The 27,015-nt window shown below is 38.6% G+C and overlaps 1 pseudogene; it reads left to right on the top strand.

Moving 5' to 3' along the window:
- The window catches only part of LOC128850239 (erbin-like), a 50,078-nt pseudogene that overhangs the window by 14,153 nt on the left and 8,910 nt on the right, over positions 1 to 27,015 (top strand).

Genomic DNA, 27,015 nt, shown 5'->3' with positions numbered 1-27,015 from the left:
TAGGGGACAAGCGTGTCCCATCCCTGGAAAGGAAGCCTGGAGGTATGTCGGTCAGTCCATGATCAAAGAACCCAAAGTTTTGCTCCTCACACTATGCATGGTGTAGATGCACTTCAGTTGGGCTGTTGATCCCACCATGCTCCTGAGAGGAACAGTCTTAATTCGTAAGTGACTCGCTGTCATTTCTAACCCATCAATAACTTTTGCAACTTTGCTGCCACTTGGTGGCAGCACTTGGTCCTCTGAGGTGGCAGACCAAAGGGTCTCACTGGCACACCATCCTTCAGACATTGGAGTGCCGTTCCCAGGTCTGTTTCTAGCAAGTCTAGTTTTGTCCCCCTTCACATAAAGTTTAAAGCTCTATTGATGATCCCTGCTAGCTTCTTGGTAAACGTCCTTTGCCCTTTGGGGACAAGTGTACCCCATTCTTAGACAGCAGCTTTAGACACTGAACACTTGAAAATAGACAAATGACATTTTAGATCTAAGTTTCAATTGATTTACAGTTCCTGTTTTGGATAAAGCTGTAATGTGTAGCTGAATAGTAACATTCATATTTGTTTTGGAGCATTCTTTTCTTTATACAGTAGTTTGTAAATGGATGAGAAACTGTTGACTTTAACAGAGTAAAAGAATTGCCCCCCATGAATGGTCAATGGTAAGCTGGCAAACAAGTTCTATAAGCTTGTCTGCTTATTTTCTTAGTAGATATATAGCACCATAGGCATGCCAGGAAATACAAATTTGGTTGCTTGCCCGTATTTTTTTCCCCCTTAATTTGAAATTAAATCTAAATTTAATGAACTCAAATGTCCTTTATAATTTACTTGTTCATTTTACTACAGGTTCCCTGAAGAAGGTAACAACACTTAAAATTGATGAGAACCAATTAATTTATTTGCCAGACTCCATAGGAGGGTAGGTATTTCACCTGAGTAAAAGGTTGCATTGCCTTTCTGCACACTTTTCTGTAAAATTGGCTCCTCTTTTGAATGTTTTTACACCCACTTAATTTATTTTTTTCTATATATTAACACTTAAAAATGAAAGCAAGTGTTTTCATATCTTTCTTCTAGTTCACAGCATATATATCCTTTGTGTATTATTTAATATCAAAAGACCTATGTTCCTCACTCATTAATGCAGCCACCAATTTATAAAAGAAAAATTGAATTTGAAAGAAAAGATGTTTAAAAAAGACAGTCACTTGTCTGAAAGGGTTTTCTTGGCACTAACATAGTCGTCATAAATATTGCAAATGACTGAACCAGCCTCAAAAAGCTTGTAAAAAGTTAATCTGCACACACATTTAACTTTTTTTATATTATGAGAATTTTCACCTGTTAATCAGCAGGATTTTTTAATGTAGAATTTGGTGTTCAGCAATTTAATTTAAAACTCACAAATGACAGCAAAAATAATTGGTTTAGAATTAAGTGCTGTACAAATTAAGGGTATTTGTTTAAATTTCTGTTCTATTATAATTAATGTAGGCTGTGTTTTGTTATCAGGATTTACAAAATACTACTTCTCTGCCAGTGTCTTAGGTTCACTGTCGTTAACTCTTGAAATTCTTTTCTTTTTCAGAAACTGCACTCAACTCCTGTTTGGCTATGATCTGTCCCACTTTGAATATTTTCAGTGCCTTGCACTGGCCCATTTTCTTTTCTTTTTTTTTTTTTTCTGTAGGTTATTATCAGTAGAAGAACTGGACTAGTTTCAATGAGATTGAGACATTGCCTTTGTCTGTTGGGCACCTCTCTAACATAAGGATATTTGCTGCAGATCATAACTTTTTAACACAGCTGCCATCAGAGGTATGTATTTAGTTGCAAGACTGTAATTTTTTTATGTATCCTTAACTATATAGTCTGTACAATTTTTGGATAAATGAATAATTCTTGAGTAGGTTTTCTGTGTGCATGTTTTTAAAGGTAGGTGTATATAAATATACAAACTTTCAAATAATTAAATTCTGATTTTTTTAAGCAAGAAGTATAAATTTGTTGCTAGTGTATTGAAACTAAAAGAAGGTTTAATATGTGAGAATAAATCTAATTGTACCTTACAAGCAAAAATAGCTGTAATACTAATTGTTTTAAAACAGTAAAAAATTGTGTATTTAGAGTTGTGAAGATGAATTAATTCTTTGAGGGTTTGTTCTTTTTTCAGATTGGAAACTGGAAGCATTTAGCAGTATTATTTCTCCATTCTAATAGTCTTGAATTTCTCCCTGAAGAAATTGGTAATATGCCAGAAATTAAAAGTCATCAATCTGAGTGACAATAGGTTTGTGAATACATTCATTCAAACAGAAGCTGTGTAAAATGCTATAGCATTGCATATATTGTATTGTAACTGATGGCTATCCCCCAAATGTAAGTAGAGGTATTGTTATGAATATATTATGCTATCTTTCTTTATCTTACCCAGAGCTTAGAAGCTGACTGAGATGCATATATTTAATGTGTTAGTGTGTTCTGGACCTTGCAGTTCCATTGTATTAAGCATTATGATAATGACTTAAGCACATGCATTGAAGCACAGCTTCAAAACACTGATGATTGTTAGCATGTATTTTTCTAGGGAATTATTTTGGTTATTTTCTTAAACCTTTAATTCTTAAAAATTAATAGCTTCCTGTATTGCATATGAAGAAAACAGTATCACAGTATATTGTAAAACACTTGAGCGTGTTGGAGAAGGGGGAAAGAGAGAGTTTTGTTTTATTAGTACTGAACATTAAAAAATGACAAAACATTTCTCTCTTGGAAGGTGCCAATTTGTAGCATTCCAATGTATTGGGAGAAAGAATTCTAAACTCTCCATCCTGTTCTGCCAATTCAGCTTCTCTATACTCCATCTATAGCCTGATTTATCCATTTATGCCACAGCTTTCATTTACCAGGGCAGCCCTGTTTCTTGGGGAAAAAAAGCCTGATTTTAATTGGAATAGTTGATTTATGCACAATGCCAATGATTCTCTTCAAAATCTTATTCAAGTCACTGAACTGAGTTAAATTCAGTTTACATTGTCTCATTTTTTTAATCTCCTTGCTAAACTGGATGGAAATGTGTTTTTTTTTAAATCTGGGTGTAGCTTTGAATCTAAAATAAAAGGTGTTGCCTTTAACTGTCAATATTTTATTCATTTAACTATACGTGTAAATGTCTTGTTTAAAGCATTTTACAGGCTAATGCAGCATTGTTTCTTAACAACATTGATAAGTGTATGATAAGTGTACTTACATAAACTCTTGTGATTTACAGACTGAAGAATTTGTCATTTACTTTTACTAAACTGCAACAGCTCACTGCTATGTGGCTATCAGACAATCAGGTTAAGTTTTTAAAAATTAAAAATAATGATGTTGACTATTCCTAATGAAATTGACAAGTACAGAGCCATCTGTTAAATAATGAGAGGTGGTACTGTGTATATATATCAGAACTTCCTTGACATTATTACTGTGTTGGTTCTGTTAAAACAAACAACACTGAGCCTACCTGCCTTTGGAGACTTTCATATTTCTACCAATGTTCTGTGCCATTAGGAAATGCAGTTTAATAGATGTTGGGATTTTGGTTTTTGTTTTTCCTTAATTTGGGCTTATTTGCACAGGAAAGGTAGTGTTTGATAGGCTAGTACTTGAATATGTAGCATGCTGTTTCTTCCGCAGCTATACCATTGGGGAAATTCAGCATGCCTTTTTTTGTGCTGGGTTTCTTGTCCAAGAAATATAGAACTATGTGACTATCCAAGTTTCAAGCTATTGAGAAGTAACTTATGGTCTTGTGATTTGTATTTTTCCTGTGTATTAAAGCTCTCTGTACTATGCCAATTTCCTGAATGACATTAAGATATACAGAGCTGCCAGAAATTCCCTAGTCTCAGGTGTACTATAATGAAAGCACTTTTACTAATACAGTAATTTCAAGAATCCCCTGCCCTTTTTTGTAAGGGGTGGGGTGTGGGAGTCCACAGCTGGTCTGAGGACTCGGAGAAAATGGATATTGACCTTGAACAGATAACCATGTTCCCATAATGAGGCTGGAAAGTCCCAAAGAAGAATCTTGGAAGCAAAAAAAGTAATATCTAACTGAAACTTGGCAAGAAAAATAGTAGATACAGGTAGCGCATGGACAGTGTTGTTCAACAAATCATAGTAAAGCTTTAGGCACGTGGACAGAGCTGTTGAGCATATCACTTTAACAGCTTTAGTGCATGAACATAGGCTGATAGATAAGAAAAAAATATAAAGAGGCTTGTAAAACAATGAAGTTTGGCTTTTAACCAAAAAATTTTGATTGTCGTGTCCGTCCCAACAATGACAGTGGGGGATATTTAATCTGGTGTCAATATAAAAAATTGAGTGCAAATTTTTTCTCTATATATGAATATCCACAACTTTAAATAGCTAAATATATCTGTGTATTCCAGATCAGCCATTTCTGGGACAGTAATAAGTTCTAGCATGAAACAGTGTTACTCTTAGAATATCCAACATTTGCTCTTCTCTTAAAGCTGTTACTGAGTTTTAGTTCTCAGTCAAAGCCAGTTGTCAATCAACCCTTCTTTCATTTGCTTCTTAGTCCAAACCACTTATCCCTCTTCAAAAAGAAGCTGACCCTGACACACATAAGACAGTGCTTACTAATTACATGTTCTCCCAGCAACCAAGGACCAAGGATGGTAAGCATTTCTGAAATACCCTGTCAGAATGCTCACTTTTGAAAATAATAATGGGAAGACAGCCCAGATAACGCGATTTTCACAGTAGATATAACTCTGAAGTAAACTTCTAAGTGATGAAGTATTACATCTGAAGAATGAGAACAGTAACGTGATCCCAATATTAGTAAATTCTTGGTGAAACTGTTCCAGTTGGAAGTGTGAATAACAGGGGAGCAAGGTGAGGAATGGACTGATGGGATCTCATTCCCTGATGGTTGCCACTTCCCAGCATTACACTCAGTTTCATTCCAGCAGAGCTTAATACTTTGGGTTGAAATTCTCCTTGCCAGGTGTCTACTTTAGACAGACTATTTTAACAAAATGTTATTTTAAAAGAAGAATAAAAATCAGTCCAGAAAAAAATGCATTTTGCTCACATTTAGTTCAAACTGGTTTAGAATCATAGAATGGTGTGGTTTGGAATGGACCATAAAGATCATCCAGTTCCACTCACCCTGGCCATGGGCAGGGACACGTCTCACTAGACCAGGCTGTTCAAGGCCCCATCCAACCTGGCCTTAAACACTTCCAGGGATGTGGCAACCACAACTTCCTTGGGCAACCTGGGCCACTTTGTAGCCCTCCTCTGGACCCGTTCCAACAGCTCCATATCCTTCTTACATTGAGGATTCCAGAACTGGACACAATACTCCAGATGAGGTCTCACAAGAGAGGAATAGAGGGGCAGAATCACCTCCCTCACCTTGCTGGACATACTTCTTTTGATGCAGCCCGGGATATGGTTGGCCTTCTGGGCTCCGAGCGCACATTGCCGGCTCATGTTGAGCTTCTCATCAACCAGCACCCCCAAGCCCTTCTCCACAGGGCCGCTCTCAATCTCATCATCCCCCATCCTCTATTGAAACCATGGATTGCCCCAAACCAGGTGTAAGATGATGCACTTGGCCTTGTTGAACCTCATGAGGTTCACACAGGCCCACTTCTCCAGCTTGTCCAGGTCCCTCCAGATGACATTCCATCCTTCTGGTGTTGCAACTGCACCACTCTGCTTGGTGTCATCTGCAAAGTTGCTGAGGGTGCACTCGATTTCACTATCATTGATGAAGATATTAAATAGCAGTGGTCCCAGTACAAACCCCTGAGGGACACCACTTGTCACCGATCTCCATCTGGACTTCGAGCCATTGACCGCTACTCTCTGAATATGACCATCCAACCAGTTTCTTATCCACTGAACAGTCCATCCATCAAATCCATATCTCTTCAGTTTAGAGAGAAGGATGTTGTGGGGGACCATGACAAAGGCTTTACAGAAATCCAGACAGATCACATCCATTGCTTTTCCCGTGCCCACTAATGTAGTCACTCCATCATAGGAAGCCACTAGGTTGGTCAGGCAGGATTTGCCCTTGGTGAAGCCGCGCTGGCTGCCATTAATCACCTCCACACCCTCCACGTGCTTTAGCAGAGCTTATAGGAGGATCTGTTCCATGATCTTCCCAGGCACAGAGGTGAGGCTGACAGGTCGGTAGTTCCCAGGGTCACCTTTTCTATCCTTTTTAACTTTTTATAAAAGGTTAGGTCCAGAAGATTAAGACTTCACCAGGAAGTTATTTCTGCACGCTTGTGAAATATTTAGGAAAATGAATTATGTTCCATGAGTATCTCCATCAGGAATTTGCAAAGGTGAAGTGTCTATATTTCTCCACTTTCCCTCCCTTGCAGGCAAAAGGAAAATGTTTGTGCTCTTTTAACAGAAATGAGAGGTCAGGTATCAATGGAAATAATTGAAAATTGACAAGCAGCAACATTTTCTGTTACATGGCACAAGTTTCTAGTACATTGAGTAATCAAAAATATCTGCAAAACCAGTAAATTGTGCATCAGTTAGCACATTCCAATGCAGATAATGCATATGCAATAACTCTGATAGAATGTGAGAATTATAAAATCATTTGGAGGTTGTCAGTGAGGCTGAAATCATGAAAGTTTTCTCTCCGTATGAACTTTATTTTATCCCAGTGGCAAGGTTTATTTCTGCAAATGAAGAAAGGGCTGCTTGTTTGGTTTGATAGAAAACCTCCGTCTGAAGCAGTCATTCTAAACAGAAGGTTTAAAATTTAATTTTTTTTAGAAAGTTCTTTTTGTGCCAGGATCTGTTTATATGATAGTGAAGTCTATTAGAATATTTTTCAGATGTGTTAAAATTGTAAGTTTATCCAATAAACACAGTGTAACAAATATTCCAGTGCACTTCATGAGCCCTATAATTAAGCATTTTTCTATTTCCATATAGTTTGTATGAACAATCTTAACATTGCTAGTGAAGTATATAGGTTTGCTGAGGTGGTGGTGACAGATTTATTAGATTATTTGGCATGCTAAAGTAGAACCTGGTTAATGTAGCACAATGCATGGAGACATACTAGAATAAGGCAGAAAAGAAATATTTCTTTTTTTTTCTCTTATAAAATTATGCAAGTAATTGTAATGCTCCTGTCATTTATATAACTTCTGCAAAATCATGTATTTACCTTATGTTTTAGATGCATTTTGTTTTTTCAGGACTAGTAATAATGCACTTTTTTCTCAATAAGTAATTTTTATTCTTCCTTTTTTAAATTATCATTAAGTGAAATCAGGTGAATGCTCTTATACATGCTAAAGAGACCACCTCACTGAAGTCAGGCTACATAAATCTATATGAGTATAGTTTACTTTTATATATATAAAATACATATTTTCATATTTATGCATATATATGAATAAAAATACTTTGCAACAGAGTTCTGCTGAAAATTGGCAACTGTGAGTGTTCAGAGTAGTTTACAGCTGTGTGTATGTTTTTTTTTATTTTTTTCACTTTAACAGATAGGGGTTTTAATATTATGAAAATACAGCCAAGTTCATAAAGCAGTAGCAGCACAGCTAGTCATCAGTGTATGGTGCTGCTACTCTCTTATCTTTTAAGAATGCATACCAAGAAATACCAATCCCATCCAATAAAACAAAAAAGATAATTTTTATTTTGCATATTGTATCCTATTCTTACAAGAATTTTTTTACTATTATTTAGTTGTATTCATATCCGATAATGAAAGTTTCAATCCATCTTTGTGGGAGGAACAGAGGAAACAATGTGGAAACAGCTCAGGTAGCATTTGAGTGTGATGAATACAAAGATGAGAGAGAGGCACTGCCTCGGGTTAGTATTGAATTTATTTTTCAATACTTGGGACTTTGCTCTCTCTTTTCTTCCCTCTACCCCCAAATCCCATCCTTTTCCTTACTCTAGCTGTAGATTTTACTCTGCTGAAGAAATCGTGTTCAGTTATTATTTTAAGAGTATCTAACAGGATGGAATGATTCCCCTCTCTCATTGAAAGTGGAGCACAAGGGGAAAAGTTTCAGCTGATGTAAGGCAATGTAGGGCATAACTCAGAGACTACTGGACTGATGGTGCTGTGGGGAAGGATAGTAGGGAAACAATGATTAATCCTGATTTTCTTTATGCAAACTACAATTTTAATAATTCATCCTACTTGCAGTCAATGGATAACTTAAAATCTGCTTTGCAATCTTGCTGGGGTTTATAAACTTAAATCTGAGTTAATCCAGTGTATTGCATTTGCATGGCAAAGGTTTTGGTAGCTGAGGACTGCAGGGGTAGTGTCTGTTGAGAAGCTGTCAGAAGCTTTGCCCATGTCTGATAGAGCCAGTGCCAGTTAACTCCAAGACAGACCCACTGCTGGCCAAAGCTGAGCCAAACAGCAAGGGTGGTAGCACCTCTGGGATAATGTGTTTAAGAAGTGAGGGGACATGGCACACCTGCACATCAGCAGCAGCTGGAAGAGAGGAGAGGGAATATGTTAGAGAAACTACCCTGCAGACACCACAGTCAGTGGAGAAGGAGCTGCTCCAGATACCAGAGCAGAGATTTCCCTGCAGCCTGTGGCGAAGAATATGGTGAGGCAGGCTGTCCCGCTGCAGCCCATGGAGGTCCATAGTGGAGCAGATATCCACCTGCAGCCCGTGGAGGGCCCCATGGTGGAGCAAGTGGATGCACCCAAAGAAAGCTGTGACCCCGTGGGTAGCCTGCACTTGAGCAGGCTCCTGGAAGGACCTGTGACCCTGTGGAGAGAGGATCCCCCACTGGAGCAAGTTTGCTGGCAGGACTTGCAACCCCGTGGAGACCCACACTTGAGCAGCCTGTTCCTGAAAGACTGTAGCCCGTGGGCAAGACCCATGCTGGAGCAGTTAGAAAATAGCTGCAGCCTGTGTGAAGGAGTCCTCCCCCTTAGGAGGAAGGAATGGCAGAGATGACATGCGATGAACTGACTGCAACCCCCATTCCCCATCTCCCTGTGCCACTCAGGAGGAGGAGGCAGAGAAAATTGAGAGCAAAGTTGATCCTGGGAAGAAGAGAGGGAAGGTGTTTTAAGATTTAGTTTTTATTTTTCATTATCCTACTCTGATTTGATTGTTAATAAATTAAATTACTTTTCCCCAAGTAAATTCTGTTTTGCCTGTGACGGTATTGCTGAGTGATCTCTCCCTGTCTTTATCTCAACCCATGAGCCTTTGGTTGCATTTTTCTCTCCTCTGTTCAGCTAAGGAGGGGCAACAATAGAGCTGCTTGGTGGGTGTCACACCCCAAGGAAGACCAGAACTGTATTTAAACATTTAGTTTATTACCTATAATATCACAATTCTAAGTCAAGAATATAAGCTTAAGTCGAGACCAATATTAGCATCCTATAAGGATTTGTGAGGGACTATATGACCTGTATTGAGTTTGGTGATAAAGTCCTTAGATGTTTCCTCGAAGAAGTTGCTGCAGGTGAAGTTTCTGCAAACGCTCCTATGTTCGGTGTTCGTAGATTGTTGATGTCGGTGGGGGATCTCAGACCAGCTGAGAGGGAGCTCCGATTAAGGCTTGCTCCTCTCATTCTCTTATAGTCCATTCTGGAGTGATAACATCTGGGATACCAGTCGGCCCATCTCCTTTACTTTTGTCAGTGGAGCCCGATGGTAAGGGACACAGTGGATTGCTTCCTGTCAGTGCAATCCCCACCAATGTATAGGAATCCAGAAAATCCAAGGTCGTAAATCAGGATATTTCCATCACAACGAACTTATAGTCTAAATCATCAAAGTGCAACATATGTAGATTTCTATTCACAAATCTTATTAATACTTCTGGAAAAGAGCTGTGTCACAATTAGATTCATCTGTTCCAGTGGATCGTTGATGGATGGTCCCATCAGGATTTGTCATAAAAGGTCTCTGAGGGGTTTTACACATCTGTCAGATTACTCCACTCAAATACATTCTTATCCACTCCCGCAGGACCTAAAGTCATGTTACATAGGGACAAGCGATCCAGCTTCTCAGGTAATGGTATGGTATGATTATAACATAAACAAGCCTGTTGGAATGCAGTGACTAATGCACTTGTTTTCCATATGGTTTTAAGGTAGTTCCCAAAATTGGAACAATTTAAAACAGTCTGACTGTTTAAAACAATGGATGTGATACATTAACCTCCATTGATTTAGGATTAAGAGGATCAAAAGGATGATGTCCTTGTTGTGGTCTTAACTCTGTCCAAAAATATAATGACCAGACACAATCAGCTGACACATTGTAACCGTACTGATGACTTCTACCTGGCCAGCCACAATACTTTCCCAATGTGTGTGGGAAATCAAAAGACCAGGTCAAGTTAGTCCATATGGTGTATGGATGTGTAAGTGGCGTAAACTCATCACTGGGAGGCCACCAGGGAAAAACTTCACATATTTCAGTGATATTTTCCCCCACTGTTATTGACGTGCAATTGTGAAGGTGTTTGGTATATGTATCCTCCTTGATACACTGTAAACTACCTGATATATTGGCTACCCTGGCTCGAATAATCCATTCTGAGCTCTGTTGCTGCAGATACATTCCATAAGTTTTTCGAGTCTCCCACAACATTTGGGTGTTGCTTGTCAGTCTCAATGAATCATATATTGATCTTAGGTCTATATTGAATGCTCAAAATGGTATTCCCTTGCCTGCACTCTCAGGTAACTCTATGCACAACCCTCTACCAGTCAAATTCATCAAACGAATAAACCCCTTAACCATATCAAAAGCTAAATTATCAGTTACTACCTCATCAAGTTTGCTTTTTCCAATTCACCTTAAATGGCATGTCATGCAAATACAACACAAAAAGAAATACACTTGCTAGCACTAATACAAAATTTTTATACATAATTATAGCAAAAATTGCTTAATTCTTAATCCACTTATCAACACCTATCCTTAATCATAAAACTATTCACACAATTATCACAAAACATATATAAACAATGTCTATTGTTCTTAACAGGTTAAAACCTGAGTTTCCACACTACAATTACAATTAAGGTGATAACTATAAGTAATGCAGCCAGAAGTCCTGCAGGACAGTCAGTCTTGATCCAGTCAAGCCCATTGTGCCAGGTACAATTCATTGCCTGTAAGACAAAAGAAACATTTATCCATCCTATTAAAAGGACGGGAAGATCCATCTGATTAAGATTCAATGTGTTTTCCCAGAGTAATCCTGAGCCTCCCACATATAAACATTTTTGGATTTGGTCAGTATCATTGGGACATTGCCAATATAAGGCAGCTTTACCAGGACTGGTTGTCCAGAATGATATTTATCAGGGTATTGGCCTGATTTCTTGTTATCTATGGGAACTAAGGTTGGTGTTGAGGACAAAAAGGCTTTCATTTTTGGACTCCCACCACCAGTCCATGGGTTATCAATCAGAAATACTGCTTTGGATACACAGAGGTCCCAATTCATCTCAGTTATTTTGTCATACTTCTTGATCAAACCATTAATGCGTTCTACTATTGCATTGGCTTGTGGGTAGTATGGAGTATGAAAGGTTCAATGCACTCCCTCCTCTTTTGCCCAGTCCTGTACCACTTGGGCAGTGAAATGTGAACCATTGTCACTCTGGATCTCTTCTGGGAGGGGAAGTACTCCAAACCATTCCTGGAGAGTCCACATTGTGTAATTGCTTCATGCTTTTGGGACAGGGGTAGCCATGGTAATTCCTGAAATTACTTCCACACCCACCAACATATATCTCTTGCCACTGGAGGGTCTAAATGGTCCAACATAATCTATCTGCCAAGTTTGCCACAGTGTCTTTTGATCACGAATAGGCAAAGGCGGAGCTTTGGCTGGGTGATCCTGTGTTGATCTCAAATGACATGAGGCACATCCCGTAACTGTTTGAGTACACTTTTCCTGAGTTGTCGGCCATCCTCTAGCCAATGCCTCCTGATACAGATCTTGTGTGCCTGAGTGTCCCTGTTTTATATGCAACCACTCTAACAACCTCTGCCAATCATCTCCATCCTCTTCTATCCTAATCCATGGAGAAATGCTGATAGCACGAATATGGGTTAAATCATCTACTTGATTATTAAACCTTGTCTGGATAGTTTTAGAAGAGTCATGTCCTTTCACCCAACCTACATGTATCAATTACTCATTCCCAATTTTTAACAGTTGCTTCCATAACTCTGCTTGCCATACTGGATTTCTATTTACCACCCAGTCATTTGTTTCCCAGTGGCTTATCCATTCCGTGGCTCCCTTATATACTGCATATGAATCAGTATAAATATAAGTGGCTCCATTTTGGGCAGCCAGCAGCACAGCTCGTAACTCCCCTATTTGAGCACTACCATCCCCTTCCACTACCTGTGTTTGGTTGGTATTAACCTCCAGAGCTACAGCCCTGTATTTCCAAGATCCTCCTTCTCTGTGAGATGAGGCATCAGTAAATCACACACCATCTAAATTACTGTCTTCCATCAAAGGAGGGGCTTCTTTGATTGGGGATGGATTAGGAGACTGTGCCTTAAACACAGCTGCAGGATTTACATCCTTTTGAAACTTTTAGATTTTTACACTTCTCTCTTCTACCGTTAGAATGTCTCCTGTTCCATTAAAAGACTGAGAATAAAAAGCCACAGACCGGTGAGGTCCATCTGGTCCCTTCTGCCACAGGTTGCAGTGAGATCCATGTTCACTATATCCCCACTCCAACTGTATAGGGTCTGTTGGATGTATAGGATCTAACTGTTGAAAAACCTTAAGTTCCTCTACCAATAAACCCAGGGCATGTTGATGGACAGCAGTCCATTCCCATTTACTTGTTTTCCTTAAAAGATTATATAATGGTCGAGCAATGATAGAAAACCCAGGTATGTGCTTCCTCCAGTACCCTAAGGTTCCCAGCAGTTGTTGCAAATCCTTCCTAGATGTGGGAGTCTGACCTTCCTCTATCTGTTGCAATGTATCTGAAGGGATTGTTACCATTCCCTTAATCCACCATACTCCCAAGAACTTAACTTCTCCACTTGAATTTTGCCTTTTTGAGAGAGGAAGGTCTAGCCCTAAAGATTCTAACTTATCCACTATTGTCTGCATTGCCACTGACACCTGCTGTTCATTGTTTCCAGCTATTAGAATATCATCAATATATTGATACACCTCTACACCTTCAGGGCAGCTAAGTTCCTGTAATACTTTTGCTAGTGTGCTGTGAGTGATAGTTGGGGAATGTTTATATCCTTGAGGAAGTCTGTTAAAGGAATACTGAACTCCTTTCCATGTAAATGCAAAACGAGCTTTATTCTCTTCTCTCAGAGGAATCCTAAAAAACCGTATCCTTAGCATCCAGTGTAGCCATCCACTGGTGGTTGCAGCTTTGGATTTGAACAATTATCTCAGCAATACTTCGTCCTGCAGCTTTCAAGGGATCAGTATTAGCGTTTAGCTGTCTAAAATCAACTGTCAATCTCCAATCCCCATTTGGCTTTTTTACTGGCCAAATGGGCGAAATGTACTGGAAGTGTGTTCGTGATATTATGCCTCGATTTTCCAAATCCTGCACCACCCCGTCAATTCTATTTATTGCTGCAGCTGGAAGTGGATACTGTTTTACATTCGTTAATTTAGAATAGGGAAGAGGAACTGAAACCTCCAGCAAGGAAATATTTTTCACAGACGCCTGATTGACCTGAGGTTCAGGGGAAAATTCTAAGGGATTTGTATTATGAGCGAAACTCCAGACTGTACCGTCAGGGAGTTTCCACCGTCTCCCCTGTAACAAATCAAAACCTAAAATGTTTACACGAGTGTCATCAATCAGAACCTGTGTAAGGCACTGTTTCATTTGTCCTGGTAAGCCAATTCCAACAAGGGCCGTGGGACATTGATGTTTTATATTATCAATTCCCATAACTTCAATGTAAGGTTGGCCACCTTTTATGCCTAATAATTTAGCCATCTTCTGTGACAACACTGATACTTGTGCACCCATATCTATCAGAAATTCAATACGTGTTTTCTGCCTACCGACAGGTAAAACAATAGTGGGGGAAGGAGTATTTAAAAGGCTCTTAGTACCACATACTGGTCTTGTGAACCATTGTATGGCCAGAACCCGACTTTCAGGATGGCTCCTGCCTGGCCCGGGAAGTGGAGTTCTTTTGATTAGAGTCCTCCAACTGGATCAAATTCCCTTGTTCTTCTGCTTGCCTTGGGAGAGCAGGAGCAGTGGGGACAAAGGGCAGGTCAGGGGGTTTGGGAAACCGTCCCGTCACAGCCCGTAGTAATTGTGTTAATTCTGCCACAGAAGCCTGTTGCAACATAGTTTTTGGTATGCCTGCACTGACTGACTGCCGATAAAGATAATACCGTTCCAAACCAGCTTTATTACCATTAGTAGCTGCAGGGGCTCTATGGTGCCACTGACGATTCCCTTGAAGGGAGCGATTAGAGCCTCTAGCAGCATCAGTATCCAGGAATCGTATCCTTCAATAAGATTCTCTGGACTCATGTGGCTGAGAACTAGTGATCGACCATCCCATTCTCCTACCACAACTTATGATTTCCTGGATTACTTCATGTAGGAATGGCCTGAGCTCGTCGTTGCTGAGCATCCCCACCAAACTCCCTAGCTTGCACCACCTGCCGTATCTGATCCTGAATGCCTACCATATATGATTTGAGACTATCCGGTAACCCTCTTACCAGTGGGGTCAGTCTATCTGGATCCACTGGGGCCAGCATGGGAGAATTATGTATTAGCCCCTGCTCATACATAGCTTGAATACATGCAGTCTTCTGTACGGACATTGATAAATCAGAAAAACATGGGGTCTTGATTACTAAGGGATCCCCACGCTCCTGCAGATCAATACCTCCAGCCCAATAAGCTGCACAGCTGTCAGAGACCTATTGTCCTGCCCTGGAATTAAATTTAGAAACACACCAGGTCCCCAGTATCCACCAGCTTCCTGATCACTCAACATAATACGGTCTCCCCCCAGTTCAGCAACTCTGCACACATACTCAGTCTCTGATTCTTGGGGTTTCCTTGAGAACTTCTCCTGTAGGTTGGCTAATTCAGCCAGTGACCAAGGAGCTGTTCTAACCCTAACTACAGTTTCCTCCCTGGTGCCATCTGCTGACGGTTCGGTAGTTGTCTCCGTTTTGATAATAGGCCTCAGGGACACTGTGCTATTAGTTACATCACTATGATCATCCTCACTATCTGAATTCCAGATATCTCCATTCCATGTTTCAGGATCAGCTGCCACCACCAACTTCTGTATTTTCTTTGAGGCATTAAAGAGCGGTAGTTGGGATAACAACAAATTTAACTTAGTTTTTAAGGCTTGCTCTCTGCACTCAGCTTGCCGCAGATCTTCTGCTAACTTCCCCTTCTCCTGCTGGACATTCTCAAGTTCCCAATTACAGGTTCTGAGAGTGCTCTCCAAGGTAGTAGCTTGCTGCCTTAAATTCTCAGATTCCTGTTTATAATTTGCAGCTCTCTGCTTTTCCAATTTTAGTTCCTCCTTTAAATGATTCAACATCCAAGTCCTCTTGTAAATCCTTATATGAGGGAGTTGTTTTTTCAAAAGCTTGAGCCTCCTTCTGAGCACAAGACAAACAGGCTCCTAACACTGCACAAATAACTTTTTTACCTTTTCCTTTCTTAGCTTTGTTTTCCTGGCAAAGTTGCTCAATGCACGAGACAATTTTGTCTTCACTTTTCCAGTTATCTTTTGCCCGATCTCTCCCTTGAGGGGAGGGTTTATATTTGAATTTTTCCAAGAGCAGCGTGTCTAGTGACATTGCAGACTGCTTAGGAGGTTGATCTCCCAGGATTGCTGGGGAAAACTCCATTTAATAGAAAAGGTGTAAATACAGGTTGAGGTTTTTTGAGTAAATACTGGCCAGACCAGTTTGGCTAGGTGCAATCCCCCTTGCATTCCAACAACCCTCAGGGGTAAGCCTGGGCTGAAATTGCACCTAGAGTGATGATGCCCAATTAAACAAGTACAGTCTCAATAGAGCAGCACAGCAGAATTGGGGTATTTTTCCCCTTTTAACGAACACAAAGTCCACTAGTCTAGACAGACTGGAAAATGGGAGCGGATAAGGGACCATATTACTTATCCGGTAAAGCCCAAAACCATGATCTGTCTGTAAGACCTGAAGGTCAGGCAGTAGAATTTACCACCCTTGAATAGATGCACAATGATCAGTTGTGACAAAATCTATCCGGTAACATTGAGCAACCACCCCTGCAGGAAGGTGTGCCTAAAATATAAAATACTGTGCTACTAATTACGTAACCTTGCTCACTGTGCCAATTTTTCTGTCACACCCCAAGGGAGACAGAGTAGGACCCAGAACTGTATTTAAACATTTAGTTTATTACCTATAATGTTACGATTCTAAGTCAAGAATATAAGCTCAACTCTAACCAATATTAGTATCCTATAAGGATTTGTGAGGAACTATACGACCTGTACTGAGTTTGGTGATATAGTCTTTAGATGTTTCCTCGAAGATGTTGCTGCGAGTGACGCCAGTGGGCACCTGGCGTCCAGCCAGGGTCAACCCACCACATCCAGGTAGACTCAAACAGCAAAGTGGAGATCCTAGATTGCTCTGATGAGTGTTTTGTCCTAATTCATTGTTTGTTGTAACACTGATGCTTAAATTATAGCATTTAATTAAATTCAGAAAATTACTGCTTTTTGTTACACAGGAGGGCAACCTGATGAGGTATCCAACTCCGTATCCTCATGAACTGAAGAATATGGTTAAAACAGTCCAGACAATTATACATAGGCTAAAGGATGAAGAATCTACTGACGATATTGCCAAGGAGTTAAAACGAGAAGACCAGACAATTTCTGTAAAAAATGTGGGGGTAAAGGTTAGATATAATATTCTCTTCTAATGTTGCAAGAACTTCCAAAGGTCTAGAATGTTATTGATTACTTTTAATTATCTTCTTTCTCAACATTTTCTTACTTTAGTAAGAAAAAATGTCAAAGAACAGAACTTACCTCTTCATTATCTGATGAAGGCTGTAATAAATGTCTTTTTTGCAGTAGTAATTTTCCTCTGACACTAAGAACAAGGAAAGTAACTTGATTCTCAGGAAAATACAAACTATGGATGTGTTAAGAAGCTGTCTTCATTTTCTGGAGGATGGCATCTTTGTCATCCTCTAATCTTCCTTTATCCACCAGACTTCACAATAAAAATCAGGATAATCTCTAGGGATCTTGCTGCTGCCCTCATTGACTGAAGGTTTTGCACAATAAATTGGGTAGGCAATTGTAGGAAATTGGAGTTGCTAACAGGTTGATGTAGCATGATAGGGCTACTGTTTGATGCTGACATGTCTCTTTGTAGATATTCTTGATCTTTTTTTTATTTAACTGAAAATTTAATGGTACAAATTGACCCCAATGAAGAAGAGAGTCAGACTGATTGGCAGAGGTTAGGGACTGTACCTCAGTGATCTGCAGAGATTTCTCTTGACCTAGTGCATTTCATACTTGCTCATTTCAATGCTCAGATTTTCCATTCCATAGTTTCCCAAAATATATGTTAATTCTAACTATCGTATGTTACTGAAAATCTTTCAGGATGTTTTTTCTGCTCATGTTCTTAATCCTGTAGACTTCAGAAATTGTTTCAATAAATAATAAAGCAGGTGAGAGAAAGCAATATTAGGCAGGAAGCTCTCTGCAGAAACCTACTGAACCCGAAGCTGAGCACAATACTGCAGATTCACAGATGACTGCACCTGTTAAAACCTTGCAGAACCTGAAAACAATTGTTAACCATGAAGAGACGCTCGAGGGATAGTATTGTGATTAACATCATAGCAGTTAAAGTACTGTACTGGTGTTATATTGAATTTGTTACTCTAAGAGATGAAAATTTATGTCAACAATAGAAAATTGCCATCCATAAAGATATCAACCTAAGCTACACTTATCATTCAGTGAAAAGTGACTGATCATTCAGTCTTTTCTCACAGCATAGCTTTCCATTTCTTAAGATTGTCTTGGGGATGCTACTGTAGTTACTTCAGTTTGAGCTCTTTTCTGCAAAACCCATCTAGTCAGTTTTGTGTGTTCGCTGGTTCAATGACTTTCTGACTTGAACTCAACTGGAGGTTCTCTCCAGTGATGGAACAGAGGCTGCATCTGCTTGCTCCGAGTAGGTTTTTGCAGTTGAAGTTAGTACCAGTTTGATTGTTCATCAGTGACAATGCAAGTCTGCCTATGCTGCTTCTTAAAGATAATTCAGTCACAAATATCTTTTAAGCACTTCTTTAAAATGCACAGCATAAAAAAGCTGGTTTTCTTTTAGCAGGAATCAGAACTCTCCCCTAATGAAGAGATGAAAATGGCAGAAATGCGACCACTGCTGATAGAAACCTCCATAAATCAACCAAAAGTGCTAGCTCTTAGCAATAACAAAAAAGGTTAGATACCATTAAAAAACAATAGAAGTGACGTACAATTCTGATAATTTCATGAGTCAGAATGACTGTTTTTTCCAGCTGAATTATGTAAAAGTTGACTTTTGTATTTTAAGATTGATGATCAATTTTTTAGTTAAGTAATGAAAGCAGAAAAAAATTCTGCGTTATCTTATATTTGAGTGTGTGGTAGAGGAAGCTGTGCTTAAATCCTGTTTTTCTTAATTCTTGTCGTTAGTTTAAAAGCAGAGGGGGAAAGGAGATGCTTGTGTTTGGAGGGACCGTTAACTTGAACACACTCTTGATATGTTTAAGAAAAGCTTGCAGAAAGTGCTATTTACCTTCCATATTCCCATCACTACCCTCAATTTTGTGGACTACTCCTGCTTTTGGCAGCAATATCACTTGTTTAAATTTTCTCTGAGAAGCTCTGCTCTCTTCCTAAGGTTTAAGACTAAACTTCTCTTGTGGCAACTCCTTCTCCATAGTCACTTTACTCTTTTCTTCTTTCCTTTCACAGAAAACTTCAGAATATTTTTTTTGTTAATTAAGTTTTATATTCTTTGAAAGATAATTTCAGTCTGGGTAACCATTTCCTTAAGAGTTAGGAATGATCTAGGGCTCAGAGAAAACTAAATTTAGCAGTTGAAGAGCAAATTGTATTTTGATTCATATAATATTGTCTTTTGTAATTTTATACAAAGTTTGCAAAGGTGTTAGCTTATATGATAGTTTCCAGTAATAAGTATTACTGAACAACAAGATACAATTTCTGAACACCGTAACATACATGTTACAGACATCTGTTTAATAGCCATTTAACTAAACCGGCAAATTTTTGTTTCAGATTATTCAAAAGATGCTGATTCCTTATCAGATGAAGCTACCTACAATAGCAATCAAAATAACAGCAAGTGTTCCTCTCCTTCTCAAATATTAAATTCTGTTTCCTTAAATACTGATAGCAGCCAAGATATTTCTCTCTGTTCTCCAGACAAAGAAACACATGCTGTTTTATCCAAGATCAGGTTTGTAAAATACTGTATACCTATGAGCAAATATAATAGAAAAATGTTACTTAATCTTTCATATTACATAATAATAATTTATTTTCCTATCAAAATACTTTCAATGCACCATTTCAAAAGCTCTCTGTTTTTATTTGCATAATGTTGAAGATCAATTTGATTACTAACTTAATTATAAAAAGCATTTAGAAACTTATAAAGAATGGACTTACAGGTTGTTTATCTTTTTGTGGTTCTAGTTAAAATGTGCCTGTTTTTTTTTTTAATTTGCCAATAGAAACAAAACAGTTGTCCAAAATTGCCATGGAACTTGCAAGTATTTGATAAATAAAATTGAATTATTGTCACTTCATACGTTTTGACATTTTTAAACTGTCTTTAATAACTCCTGCTGAATTTAATTAAACTTCTGTAATCAGAACATGGTCACGTAATTGATGACACAAACAAAAGTTGCCAAAATGAGCCCTCTACATAAGATATTTTTGTAATGGTAAGATAGCAAACCATAATTTTGGTTGTATATTGGTCTTTGCCCTATACTGTGTGTACAGTATGACTGTGTTGCACATTAATGATTAAATTTTCTAAAACAGTTCTTAAAGGAATATGTTGGTTCCTTTTGGAATTTCTTTTAAGAGCCATCTTTTTTTTCCAGATGAGAAGATGAAAATTTGAATAATGTTTTGCAAAATGTAGGTGAATTGAGCATTACAGTAGAAGAAACAAATGTACAAGAGGAGATTACAAATTTGTCTGAATATGAATTAAGCATTGAAGAAAGATTAGGCCTGATAAGAAACGGTGTTGATCTAAGCACTCCTACAGAGGAGTCTCACAAATCAGACCAAATAAACATGAATATTAATAAACTGGTTAGTGAAGAGGCAGTACCAGTTGCTGTAGAAAAGTTACAAACACAGGAAATAGCAAAAGGCTTTTTGCATAACAATATGAAAGAAGTAAGCCAGCACTTGGAAAACAGAAATAAATATCCTATAAATAAAGTAAATGGATATCCTGAGGAAGCAGTACAGTCTCCCAGTAAAGACAAATTAACAAGAAGCACTGCAGTTGATGATGATTCTTCTGGTGAGCTCTCTGTTTCAAGGAGCACTGAAGATTTGTCCCCACAGAGAAGGGGTCCTATGATGAAATCTCACAGCATCATCAGTATGGACACTGGTCTGAAAATCTACGATATTGTCAGTGAGAATGGATCTCAACAGCCAAACTCAGTGGTAAAATCAGCATCTGGTAGTGCATATGGAAAAAACAGTTCAAAGTAAATCTGCTACTCTTCTGTATGATCAGCCTTTTCAGGGTTTTCCTGGACTGTTGTTGTCATCTTCTACAAAAACTGTGTTGATGTTTGACTTAAATCACAATCCTGAAAGTGCTAATGCAGTGAGAGGATCAGTGACAAGTGGTGTGCAGATAGTCTGCACTCCCCAGTATAATATTCAGCACAGCAGAAGTGCAAGAACAAAAGACACCTTGTGGCCCCAGAAACAAAACACTAAAGTAGAACAAGGCAGCTTACCTCCTTTACATCTGCTTAGGTCTGACAGCACAGAAACCCCCAGCTACATAAAGCATTCTGCCAATATGAATTTATCCAATCATAATGATGTCCAAGCCAGCACTGTGTATAACACTCATCAACAGATGGCTGGGAGACATATAGATGTGTGAGCTATCCCACCAAATGACAGGCTGCTCACAGGAACAACCAGACACACTCTTCAAAGGCAGAGCAGTGCATCCTCTACAGCTTCTGTGGGTGTTTGGGATACTGGACCTTCAAGGCAGGCTTGGGTTCCTGAAGGGGACTATTTAAAATACAGAGACTTGCATTCAGTGGGAAGATCTCCACCAGTAATGTCTGGGCAACAGAGACCTCTTTCTGCCAGGACATATAGCATTAATAGTCCAAATATATCCCAACCACAGAGTGCTCAGCCACTGGTGAATGAAATACCAGAAAGGACAATTTCAGTTAGTGATTTCAATTACTCACAGACTAGCCCTTCAAAGAGATCAAACCCAAGGGTTAACTCTGACCACTCTTTATTAGACCCTCCAGGAAAAAGTAAAGTCCCTCATGACTGGAGGGAACAGGTACTGCAACATATTGAGGCTAAAAAGCTAGAAAAGGTAAAAATAATAATTTAAAAACTTTTCTACCTTTCTATTACCTGAATGTGGAATAAGTTAAATATTCTGTGTTTTGAACTGCTTTTAATTACCAGTGAAAATGTACTTCTGATACTGTCTTAAAAAGGATAAATGTGCTTGTGATGGATATCTGAGAAACAGTCAAATGGTAGAATGTGTAAATGAACATTTCCCCCAAAGAAAAAAGAAAAAATCCATGTTGTTTTTACATCACACTTGTCAGCTTAGTCCAATTACTTTAGAATATATTAAAAAATGTCGTATTGACCTAATGGACTACAAGGCTAGCTCTTTTAGGGCAAGTAATTTTTATTGTTTGTTGTAGCACTGTATTCATACTATACTAAAATGTTCCCTTACATTTCTTGATCTTTCTGGTTTGCCCTTTTCCCCTATTTCTTCACTTCAAGAACAAGGAAAAGAAAAAAAAAACCACTATGATTTTTCTTTGGAAATGCAAGTATTTGGAGGGATGAATTTTGTTTTGTTTTTTTTTTTCAGTTGCATAACTTCAATTGATAGAAGGGAATGAGTTTTGTTTCCTATATGGCAGCTGGCAAATATGATAATGTGGAAAATCTAGGCATTCACTGGATATTTCTTTGTTCTTTTAAAATAATGGTTTCAGATATTTCTGTTTGTAATTAAAAGTTAGCTTTTTTTTGCGGGGGACTTAATCTATAAACCAGACTCCTGAAATATTTTGAAGTCTGAAAAAAATCAGTAATTACAGAATTTATTTAAGGAACAAGCACTTATTGGAAATTGCTCTGAAAAAGCTTTCATGGACTTAAAATGTTGCTTCTTTTTTAAAATAATAAGATAGAACACTGACAAAAACAGGTGTACAAAATTAAGCCTTATGATGAATATTTAATTCAAATATTCGTGTCTGTGGTTATACACAACAGTATAGGTTAATAGCATTACCTTTGCTGTGACTCTTCAAAGTCTGTTGAATTTGACTATGTTTATTATTTCTATGCTGTGCTTCTTAGGAAAGAGTGTGTAGTGGGGTTTTGGGGGTTGTTTTTTTTTTTTTTTTTGTGAATCTCCTGAAGTACTCATTTGGTTTGATAAAATGTAGTAACTGGAGGGGGAGTGGTGAACCGACTTAAATAAACTGTCTGCTTATTGGCCAGAATTGAAGATGCTGGTTCTTGTTGGGTTCTTTTTATTAGTCCTTTTTATCTGATACAGATGGGAAAAGCCTTTAATTTGCATGTTTAATTTGCATGAGGAGGAATACAGGATAGTTTTATGTCCAGCAAATATTATTAACAATGAATTCCAGTCAGGTAACCAGCTTTTGTAACCTTTGACAAGATGTAAGGGGACATTAACCCAGTCAACTAAAATTATCCATCTGGTTGAAGGAAGATGAAACAGTTCATGAGATTATTCATAAATAGAAATTTTGCATATATTCAGAAGAAGCTATTTACTTACCTGATACAAAGCATATTTTATGGTGGGATAAAGAAAAGGACTTCTTTGAATGTCAAGCTGCTCTCTGGTAGCTATATATGTAAGCTGTTGGAAAGTATGCAGTCAATTCTGCCCCAACCTTATAAATTCAGTGTACAGGTGAGTTTCTAAGAACAGCAATATCTTTCAACATATTTTCTTTTGGAGTGTGACTTGCAAATGTTACTACCTGATATGTCACAGTAGTGTTCTATAGTAGTCTTGCTGAATTTTTTTAATTTGGGAATTAAATTAATACTGCCTGTGTAAAACACTGGTCACACACATTTTGTTGTGTTGTAGAGCAATTTCTCATCCATAAACTGCAATAATAAATATCTGCTATGGTAATCTGCAAATATCTATTATATTTCTATGCACTGAGTAGGCAGAAACAGTTGCTAGGCCTGATTCTAGCCTTTCCTTACATACGTACATTTTCTTTTTTTGTTGTTGTGAATCTCTTGGTGCATGTTTGCTTTCAGTTCTAATTTCATCTGGAATTAAGTCCTCTATTTTTAATCTACTTTATCTACTATTTATCTAAAATGGTGGAGCTTTCAGAGAAGAGGTCATAAAGTTAGATTCCTACTTTCCATTTCAGAATTTAAAATAGGTGGGTTTATTCTCAAAGTTGACAGTGTGTGGCACCTTATTTAAAAAAAAAGCCCATGTTTCAATATTCATACAGAATTGCATTTTTAATCAGTTTGAATTTTTTTTCTGAGTTGTTATTTTTTCTCTACATAGCTAATTTAGAAAAATATATTAATCAGTATGGCCTCAGATTCTTTCCAAGTTAATCTTGTTTAAATATGTCAAGGGAAATAACTTCAGTGGGTCTGTGCGCACATAAGATTAAGTGCTTAAATGTTTGTAAGAATAGTTTGGCACTGATTGATAAATTGCAGGAATGCTATCCATTCAGGTGCTGTCAGTTTTAAATTTTTATTTCTGTTTATTTTGTTTTTCCAATTTTAATGGACTACAGAACCATCAATGTGTTATATTCATCATGGTGTTTGGACTGAAACTGAGAGAAATAGTAAGCTCTGATAGAATGTTTAGTAGAGATTTGAATGCTGAGTACAGTCTTCCCCTCCCAAGAGGGGAAAAGCTTCTACAGACTTGTCTGAAAGCTTGAAAAATACATTTACTAGAGAACAAGACAGGTGTAGAAGAAAGCTTACTGTGCCATTGAGAGTGAGAGGTTATCCAAGAGCCTTAGCCAAGAAAAGCCAAGTATTCTCAGTAAATACTATTTTCCAAGGAGGTTTCAAATGATTGTGCTACCAGAGCATCTGAGGAGTATGAATATGCAAAGGCATATGACTTTGATTACTCAATCAGTTTCAGTTTCACAAAATATAGCTAGTATGAAAGAGCAAACATTTGCCTGAGGACTAGTGACAATTTTCGAAATCAGATTAGCATGTGTAGTCAAGAAACACCAAAATGTATTTATTCATGTAAGATTTGTTGCAGTATCTTAGTCAAATGAAATATATTTTGAACTTTTTTTTACTTGGAAAAATTAAAAGCTATAAAAAAACCCCCTACTTTGGATTATCTGGGTTTCGATGCTTTGTGGTATATCTTTTAATATGATCGTATTTTTTCACAGGTCTTTATCACTGTTTTAAGATAGGGTCAGGTGGCACATGGGGGGGGTTTCCTTTCTTTTGTGCAGTTGTTTTATTTGTTTTTTTCTTATAGCTACAAAAGAACATGGTGGCAAGATGCTAATGTCTACTGATTTCTTTCTATTACCCTTGCCAATATTGCAGAGGTCAGGTTTGCATGGTAATGAAACTCGAACCCAAGTCACTATCACTTCTGTCCTGAGCTCACATTATCCGTTTGCCTACAATGGCACAGGGATGGGCTCCAAGGTTTCTTACCATTCTCTTTTTCTTCTCATTCACAGTCTTGAATGAAGTGTTATTGGAATGCATTGAGGATGTTGACAGCATTGCAGTAACAAGAAAACCCAGTCAAATCTCTATCTCTGTGTAAATGTTTATCTGTATTGTACCAGTAATAGGGGGGAAAAATGAGAATTAGTAATAGTAATTATATGGTTTTCCACAGGTGTATATCTTGACTACCAGCTTCTCTTCCTACAACATTTTATATATTGTAAATTTAATGAAATCTAGAAATTTTGATAAGCTGTGCACCTTTGTTATTTTTCCAGACACATGAACATTTGCATTACTTTATCTACAAGTAATTCTGCATGTAAATTGCTAGCTGCATGCTGATTTACAGTAAATAAATGTAAATACGGGTCACTGAGTTGTTTTATATATCTACTATTCTTGCATGTTTTTTACTTTGCATGACGATGGAATATATTTGTATTAGTCTGTGTATAGCATATCTTGTGGTTTATGCATGCTGCACTAATCAGTGTTAAATCTGTCCCTTCTTTATTCAGAGCATACTGTTTAAGTCCTTTAATTCCAATTTTGCTGCAGTTAGCAGTTTTCACTATGGCAGCTCTAGGGATCTGCATGGCAGCCAGGGTAGTGTTGCCTTGAACGTTGCAGACCGAAGAGGTTCTGATGTGCATGTTCGAGTGAGTACCTACAGGAGGCTATTGCAATATATAGAGGGGAAGAGCATAAACTGTGAGAGATGTATCCCAGAGTCCTGAGGGAATTGACAGATGTGGTTGCCAAGCCACTCTCCATGATATTTGAAAAGTCATGGCAGTCAGGAGAAGTTCCTGGTGACTGGAAGAAGGGTAACGTTGTGCCCATTTTTAAAAAGGGTAGAAAAGACAACCCTGAGAACTACTGACCTGTCAGCCTCACCTCTGTGCCTGGGAAGATCATGGAACAGATCCTCCTAGAAGCTGTGCTAAAGCACATGGAGGGCAGGGAGGTGATTAATGGCAGCCAGCATGGCTTCACCGGAACAAGTCCTGTCTGACTAACTTTCTATGATGGGGTAACTGCAGCAGTGGACATGGGTAAACCGATGGATGTGATGTATCTAGACTTCTGTAAAGCCTTTGACACAGTCCCCCACAACATCCTTCTCTCTAAATTGGAGAGATATGGATTTGATCGGTGGACTGTTGGGTGGATAAGGAACTGTTTGGATGGTTGTATTCAGAGAGTAGTGGTCAATGGCTCAAAGTCCAGATGGAGATCCGTGCCAAGTGGTGTCCCTCAGGGGTCCGTACTGCGACTGCTGCTGTTCAATATCTTTATCAATGATATTGACAGCGAGATTGAGTGCACCCTCAGCAAGTTTGCAGATGACACCAATCTGAGTGGTGTAGTTGCCACAGTGGAAGGATGGGATGTCATCCAGAGGGACCTGGACAGATTGGAGAAGTGGGCTTCTGAGAACCTCATGAGGTTCAACAAGACCAAGTGTAAGGTCCTGCACCTGAGTTGGGGCAATCTCCTTTTTCATTACACGATGGGGGATGATGTGCTTGAGAGCAGTCCTGCAGAGAAGGACTTGGGGGTGCTGATTGATGAGAAGCTTGACATGAGCTGGCAATGTGCACTCACAGCCCAGGAGGCCAACCGTATTCTGGGCTGCATCAAAAGAAGCGTGGGCAGCAGGTCGAAGGAAGTGATTCTGCCCCTCTATTCCTCTCTTGTGAGACCTCATCTGGAACAGGTCCAGAGGAGGGCTACAAAGATGATCGGTGGGCTGGAGTACCTTCCCTATGAGGATAGGCTCATAGAGTTGGGCCTGTTCAGCCCTGAGAAGGCTCCGAGGAGATCTTACAGCGACCTTCCAGTACCTGAAGGGGGCCTGC

This window comes from Cuculus canorus, chromosome W (genome assembly GCF_017976375.1).
Source record: "Cuculus canorus isolate bCucCan1 chromosome W, bCucCan1.pri, whole genome shotgun sequence".
NCBI lineage: Eukaryota > Metazoa > Chordata > Aves > Cuculiformes > Cuculidae > Cuculus > Cuculus canorus.
Note: the sequence above shows the minus strand (reverse complement) of the source record. Positions and strands in the feature narration are given on the sequence as shown.